The following is a 7412-nucleotide window of genomic DNA, read 5'->3' on the forward strand; positions in this document are numbered from 1 at the left end:
TCTCCAAAGACATGCAGATATGTACACGTAACAACGTCCTCCTACAGAAACCCAAAAGAAGATACGGACAGAGGCACAGGCAAATCCATGCACAGGCCATGTACAAACACATGCAAATGCTCAGAGACAGATGCAAATGTCCAAGTACATATCAGCGGACTTAACCACATGGGAAAACGCTGAGACACAAATCCAAACGCTCAGACATGTGTGAATATGCAGGGATACAGACTAAGCCCTGGTACAAAAATACAGAAAGTCAAATACAAAAGCCGGGATGCATGCAAATACACGTTGGCCCGCTTTTATTCAAGACCAGTTAACATGGCCAAGGTCCGTTCTAGCTGGTGCCTTCCCTCTCATCCCATCAAACGGGTCACGTAGCAGCCAAAGCTACAATCTGTGTCATGTTCACGTAGACACGCCCCTGAGATAAGTCACCCCAAGGTCTTCCCACTGCCCCTGACAGCACAAGTTCTCTATCGCCCAGTCCTCTCTCCTCAAAAGACAAGACTGAGAGTACTGTGTGTCCATATGAACGTACGTCTCTTGTCCTAAGAAGTCAGCTCAGTAAGAAGGGGGAAGGACACGGGCCATATACAGACTTTAAGTCAGCTCAGACTGACAAAGGAACATTGTTTTGCCTATGCTGTATTATAGGTATAGGTTGGACTGATTTTTCACTGAATTGGTTAACCCAGGTGGGTGTTGTGGCATCTTCTAGACATGACCGGAGAGTGCTTTCTCAAGGGCCTGAGTGAGGCTGTGCCAATTGTCATTGTCTGAGTTTGACTCTTTCGAGTGAACTTGCCAATCCATTCAAAGAAAAAAGATGACGCTGCTCAATGGATCAGATGGTGGTTGACTAGGCCTTGCATGGCCACAGAGTGATTCTGAATCAAAAGGGATGGTCACAGGGCATCTGGGTGGCTCAGTCGGTTAAGCGTCTGACTTTGGCTCGGGTCATGAGCTCACGATTTGTGGGTTCGAGCCCCGCATCCGGCTCTATGCTGATAGCGCAGAGCCTGGAGCCTGCTTTGGATTCTGTCTCTCCCTCTCGCTCTCTGTCCCTCTCTTGTTTGTCCTCTCTCTCTCTCTCTCTCTCTCTCTCAAAAATGAATAGATATACTTAAGGGGGGGGAATAGATGGCCAGAATCTGACAATTTAAAAATAAAATCCATCAATTAAGTGGGGATAGACCAGTGGGGCTCTGTGGCACCAAGTTCACCAAAACCAGTCAACTGACTAAAATATTGTCATTTCAACCAATTTTGGTGAGGCGCAGGAGCAGCCACAGCCTCTGAGTCAGGGGACCCAAATACGTTTGCGTCGAAAGTTGAATCTACACTGGCGTTTTTGGCTAGGGAACGGGCTGTGTACGTTGACTGTACGATTTTGGAAGGATAAGGCGGTGATGCAGGGCTGTGTGTGTGACTGGATGAGGACATGTATCTGGAACTGTGCCCACTTACAATGACATGAAAGTAAACATTGTGTAGTGTAAGCGGGGCTTTCCCTTTCCCGGGACTCACAAGATGGGACCTTTGGGCTCATGTGGAAACTGAGGCTTAGAGAGTTTTAAATGTCCGAGATCTCCCGGCAAATCAAATCAATGGCTGAGACATACTTAGACGCTGTATTAGTTTGCTGGGGTTGCCCTAATAAAGTACCACACACCGGGTGGCTTAAACAATAGAAATTTATTTCTTTTGCCGTTCTGGAGGTTTAGAAGTCCAAGATCAAGGTGTTGGCAGGGTTGGTTTCTTTCGGGGTCTCTCTCCTTGGCTTGTGGATGGTCTTCTTCACGTGGTCCTGGCTTCCTGTGGTCTTTGTGTCTGTGTTCTAATTTCTTCTTATAAGCACACCTGAAATACTGGATTAGGGCCCACCCATATGACCTCATTCTACTTTAATTACCTCTCTAAAGGCCCTGCCTCCAAATATAGTCACCCTCTGTGGTACTGGGGGTTAGGACGTCAACCTATGAATTTGGGGAGGAACATAATTCAGCCTATAAGAGACACCAAGACTCTGGACTCCCGGGCCAGTGCTGTTGTACCCACATCAGACTGATAAGGGATCTGGCGGATTTTGTTCCTGAACTGGTTCGATTTTGTTTGGTTTCTTAAGGATGGGGAAGTTGTTGAGGACCAACGTGAGATTTAAAAATGTTTCCCAGGGCCAAGGCCCAATGGGAATCTAAGATTAGACAGACCACCAAATACTGGGAAAAGTAACCAGAATCTTTGGACGGGAAGGAACCCTGTGAGCTTAACTTGACTACAGGGGGGAGAGGGGATGAGAATTTACCTGGTGTATTCAGAGATCCCAGTCGTCAGAGGACTCTCCAGGCTGGCAAGTTCTTTCTTATGTGGAATCAGCATTCCTAATGCTAATTAAGCTCAACTCCCTTCCCCAGGCTTCAGTCATCAGAGTTGGACGATGAGACAGGTTTCTTTCCTTTGACAGCATATTAAGGAAACTTCTCTATTCAAAGCAGCCTCGGTCCTCACGTGAGGCTGCGAGGAACAAAAGTTGTGTTTACCCATTTGCTCTCTGCCTGAGCCCTCCAGCCCCTCTGCAGCCCATGGCCAGCTCTGGGGAGTGGGGCAGAAACCAGGGGAACAGAGAGACCCTTTAACTTCACAGAAATCACAGATGGGCTCTAGCGGGATTATGGAGCATGGTGTGGGTATGCTGAAGCCTGTGCCCAAAAGTGGCCGCTCCTGGGCTGGGAGGGCTCCGCCATCATGGCGTTTGTTGGTGTCTGTGTAGACTGCCATGGAAGGTAAGCTTGGATCCTGGGGTTTAGAGGGAGCGATGAAAAAAGTATTCAGCTGAAGTGCAAAGAGAGCCAGATGCAGCACGGCTTAGGGATCGAAATACCTGGGTCCTGGTGTCTGAGCCTCAGTTTCCCTTCCTTCACAATGAGGTGGTTCGATTAGGACATCACTAAGATCCTTCCAGCTCTGAGAAAAAAAACTAGAGGATGCTGGGGGGCAGGGAAGGAATACTCTTTGTAGAAAATCAAATGATGGACTATGTGTCTCCGTGAACCAAACCAGGCACAGAAAACTCTCCATCTTCATTCCAGAGTTGGTGGGGGGTGGGGGAGAGGGGGTGTTAGCTGTGGTGTCTCCTCATTTGACAACTCAACCTTTTCCACAGGGCCCCTGCAGCCACACCATGGGGAGCTGTGTCCCTTAGGGACCCTGCCCCCCAGGGGAGGGAGGCAAAGGCAAGATGAGGCAGGACAATGGCAGGGTATCTGCCTGGTGCCAGCAGTCAGGTGAAAGCAGAGAAATCAGCCCCCTGTCTGCTCAGTTTCAAATATCAGAATAAGGGATACAATTTGATAGCTTTCATCTGAAGTTAATGGATAATGAGGTGCAGGATCAGCCTTATGCATTGATGCAGTTTAAAGCCCCTGGGAAGACTCTGTTTCCCCCTCCCCAATTATCTCGCCACTGAAATGCCGTGAGCTCCACCATTAGAGCACGAGGTGTTAAGTGCGGTCCTCTGCAGATCACATCCTTTCAAATAGAAAAGCACCGCTGGGGTAGTTTATCAAACAAGGATAGAACAAGGAAAGCACTGCTGGGGAGTTGGGGGAGGGATGCTCAGGGAGTGAGGGGTTCTGAAGATTAATCTCGAGATACTTCTCAGTTTCACATCGGCTGACCCTGGTGAGGAAGCTAGACTCTGCCTGGGCTAGTGGAAAGTCAAGGGCTCCCCTAGAACCCAGAGGCCTCAGCTATGGGAAAGGGGTGGACTCCAAGTGGTGAGGGCAGTCATTATGCTGAGAAATCACAGGGGCTGCCAGTAACACTGAATTCAGAGAGAGAAAAATGTCAATAGTGTGCATGCACTTGGATTGGCCACTGTAGGAGCCAGTGTACAAGTGCCCTCCCCCCCCCCCCCGCCCCCCGGTATGTCCATAGGATGTAAAACTATTTTTTTTAAATATCAGTTTCATTGCCATGACTATCTGCTGTTTATCTAACCCACGAGGCATGACTTGGAAGTGTTAAAACATAGCAGATGGGGAAACCTGGTTCAAACCTGGCTATGTGACCTTGGGCAGGTGACTTAACCTTTCTGAGATTACATTTCCTCATCAAATTCAGTATAAAGCACCTGGCATATAGTCATCTTCTCTTAATGGAAGCGATTATGGTTATGAGTATTGAGGGGGCTTCAAGACACTGTCCATAAATTGGAACTAAGTCATGGAATGAATGACCACCATGTTCAGAACAAACAGAAGCTCACATCGTGATAAATTGTGCATAATGTTCTTTTTACCTGGATGAATCCAGTTTCTTTCCAACTTCATTTCATCTCTCAAGATCTGTAATCAGTAATATTACTGTAATATGACTTTATCAGTAATAAAGATGCAGAGAGAGAGTTCTGGATTCCTCTAAGCAGCTTGGAAACCTTAGGTTCGGGGTGAGGATAGCCTTATCCACAGAGAGGATGGATGGCTGCCTCCATGATAGGGACTAAAAAAAAAAAAACAAAAACATAAACTACCCTCACACAAATTTCTATCATGCCACCTGCCATGAGTCTGAAATCACATCATTATGGCTATTTCCTTCCATCTGGGCAGTGGCTCCTGAAGACTTCTACCAAAAAGCACACTGTTTCCCAGGAGAATGTACATGTCAACACATTGGTGGCTTCCTGATCTGGCAGTCTGATTGTTACCCAGTCGAGATTAGAGTGGGGCTCGGGACAAGTAAGTCTTGATAGAACCGGGGGATATGAAAGGGCCAGAGGCTAACAGCGGAAAGTGTAGGCAGCAGAAAAGCGTGAGGACCATATAAAGAGGAAAAGACACCAAATGGGCTATGGGACCCGCCAAAATGTCAACTCTGCCACCTATGGCTTAGACAGCTAAGAAGCAGATTCAATTCTAACTCTTCCAGCTCATCTTTATATTGAGTCTACCTGGTTTTTGCGTCCTCTAGCCTAGACTCGCTTCTTCCCAGGTGAACTGCATACTTGGGCAGCGAGGTGGAGGCTGACCTCAGGGTCTGGGTATCTGGGCAGCAACACCCAGGATCTTAATGACAGGCCAAGCTGCTCCGTCTGTGATGAAGACTCTCATGACATTGACTCTGGCTCTCCACCCTGGGCTGGGGCTGAGGAAGTGAGCTCCACAGATCACTGGGACTCCAGGGGGCTTTTTAGGTGGTCCAAGAGACTACTCGCAATCCGTCATCCAAAAACACGTGTCTGGTTTGTGTTTTCATTGTAATCTCTGAGAAGATACGATTTTTTATTTAAAGTGGAAGGAAATGAGTATTTTAAAAAGTGTAGCCATGGTCATGATTATTCACTCAGGAAAAATATATGTGCGAAAATGTGTGCATATACAAATGTATATATGCACACACATATATATATATATGCACATGTCTCCTTCCTTTCCCTTCCCTCCCCTCCCCTCCCCTCCCCTCCCCTCCCCTCCCCTTCCCTTCCCTTCCCTTCCCTTCCCTTCCCTTCCCTTCCCTTCCCCTTTTTTCTTTTCTCAATGCCAAAAGAGACCAGGGGGATAGATGGGGCCCGGCATCTCTGAGGTCTGGCCTGAACAGTCTGAAAGCCCCTGATACCGATGTTACATTTGCAGGACCAGCCATTCTCCTGCACTTGACTCAGATGTTCTGGCATCATGCAGGCACCCGTCCCCTCTCTAACCCAGTCTGCCTCTGAACGATGTGCAGGCAATTTCTGCCCCCCAAAGCACAATCAGAGAAGAATCTGGTTCCTCCCACATCATCCTAAACATTGCTGTGAGGCCAGGGAAACAACATTAATACGCAAAACTCTCTGGGGCTCAGCTACTCTCCTCCCCAACCTTTCCCCCCACCCCAGATTAGGGGGAAATTCCCTTAACAGGGATGGGAAAAACTGGGAATGGGAGAGGAGAATTGGGAAGGGGAGACTGTGCTAAATAGGTGTAAACACGAGGAGGGGCTGTGTAAGTGCTCCGTGGATGGGAGGAGGAGGAGCCGGAGGGTGGTAATTAGCTTATTATTGTTTCCCCTGGGTGTTGTGAGAATTCCTTAGGAGACACTTGTAAAAAAGCAGAGGGAAGACAGTAAATACACATCTAATGATATGCTAAATAAATTATTATTGTTATTATTATGACTATTATCATAGCAATTGCAACTTGCTCCTTGCATCCAAGTTTCCACTAGAAATGGGAATTAGACCCCTTATAGCCAGGCCTCCATGCTGTCACTATGCCCTCAGGATCCCTCCCCCTGCCCCCCCCCCCCCCATGAGTGGAGTAGTAGGGCAGTGTAGACCAGGCTTCAGTTAATAGCCACTCTCCTGGTTTCTGCAGGAGAGCCGATAGGGAGCTTGGCATAAGCAAGGCTTGTGCCTGGTGCCTGCTCTAGAAAAGGCAAGAAGGAAGAGAGCTCTGCCAAGAATGGCAGAGAAGAACTGCCTGACTCCTAAGCAGAGGCACTCAGGGAGGGTACAAGCAAAAGGAGATAACTGGAGATGGGTCACAAGAAGCAAGGGAGACTCAGCCCAGAGATCATGGGCTTCCTGGTCTCTGTATGAGCCCAGCAACCCTCAACAACACTGTGGGTATGCACATTTTGGTGGGGAGAGGGCAGATTGTTTTTATCTGCTTCTCAAAGGAGGTTGGGACCCAGAAACAGCTAGGAGCCATTCCAGCCCAGGTAAGAGAGCTAGAACTCTCCAGGATTAATGATGTATGGCCAGGGTTTCTCATCTCCCGTCTTTTGGCCAAGGACAATCATTGTCTGAAGCCACAGGTTCTGAGGTTTACAGCAACTGCCCCCACCCCAGCCCGATCCTGGCCAGAGTCCAGGCACCTGCCCAGAGTCCTGCTTAGGCAAACCCATGTAAATGCCGGACCCTCTGTTCTCCCACTCAACATTTCTTTAGGCAAAGCACCCACCATCTCTGTGGGCATTAGGTGTTCTGGGGAGGGAAGGGCTGGGTGTCTCAGGAGGAAACTGTCAGAGTCTGGGGCTAGAATTAAGGTTTAACTTAGATCCATCCCTCTCTGGATCTTGGACCCTCACCCAGACACAGGACAGATTGCCCCTAAAGACTCTTATGGAAAAAAGGAATCGCATTTGGGAGAGTCTTTCTTGTTCCAGGCCTTGATGGGAGAGGCAAGGCTGACCCTTCCCTGCAGACCAAGATCCTCACTAGATAGAGAAACTGCCTACACTCACCCCATACACTCACGGTGACCTGCCTTCTCCAAACTCCAGGACCCATTCTGCACAGACCAAATCTACAGGGAGTGATGACAGGTTAAAAAAGAAGGGCACCTGGGTGGCTCAGTCGGTTAAGTGTCCGAATCCTGGTTTCAGCTCAGGTCATGAGCTCGTGGTTCACGAGTTCAAGCCCC

The 7412-nt window shown here is 48.5% G+C and overlaps 1 long non-coding RNA gene across 6 annotated transcripts; it reads right to left on the minus strand.

Annotated features, from left to right (window-relative positions):
• Positions 1-1682: 1682 nt before the first annotated feature.
• LOC102900690 lies at positions 1683-7395 on the minus strand. 6 transcript variants are annotated; one of them, XR_440772.5, is made up of 4 exons: positions 7333-7395; positions 4958-5270; positions 2312-4506; positions 1683-1874 (listed from the first exon to the last, which is right to left on the minus strand). It is a non-coding gene; the product is annotated as an uncharacterized LOC102900690 (long non-coding RNA). The 6 variants fall into 6 exon arrangements; XR_002159787.3 differs by lacking the exon at positions 7333-7395 and having other exon boundaries at positions 2312-2520; positions 2888-4506; positions 4958-5453; XR_890547.4 differs by lacking the exon at positions 7333-7395 and having other exon boundaries at positions 2312-3534; positions 4307-4506; positions 4958-5449.
• Positions 7396-7412: the final 17 nt, after the last annotated feature.

The sequence above is a fragment of the Felis catus genome, chromosome B4 (assembly GCF_018350175.1).
Source record: "Felis catus isolate Fca126 chromosome B4, F.catus_Fca126_mat1.0, whole genome shotgun sequence".
NCBI classification, from domain to species: domain Eukaryota; kingdom Metazoa; phylum Chordata; class Mammalia; order Carnivora; family Felidae; genus Felis; species Felis catus.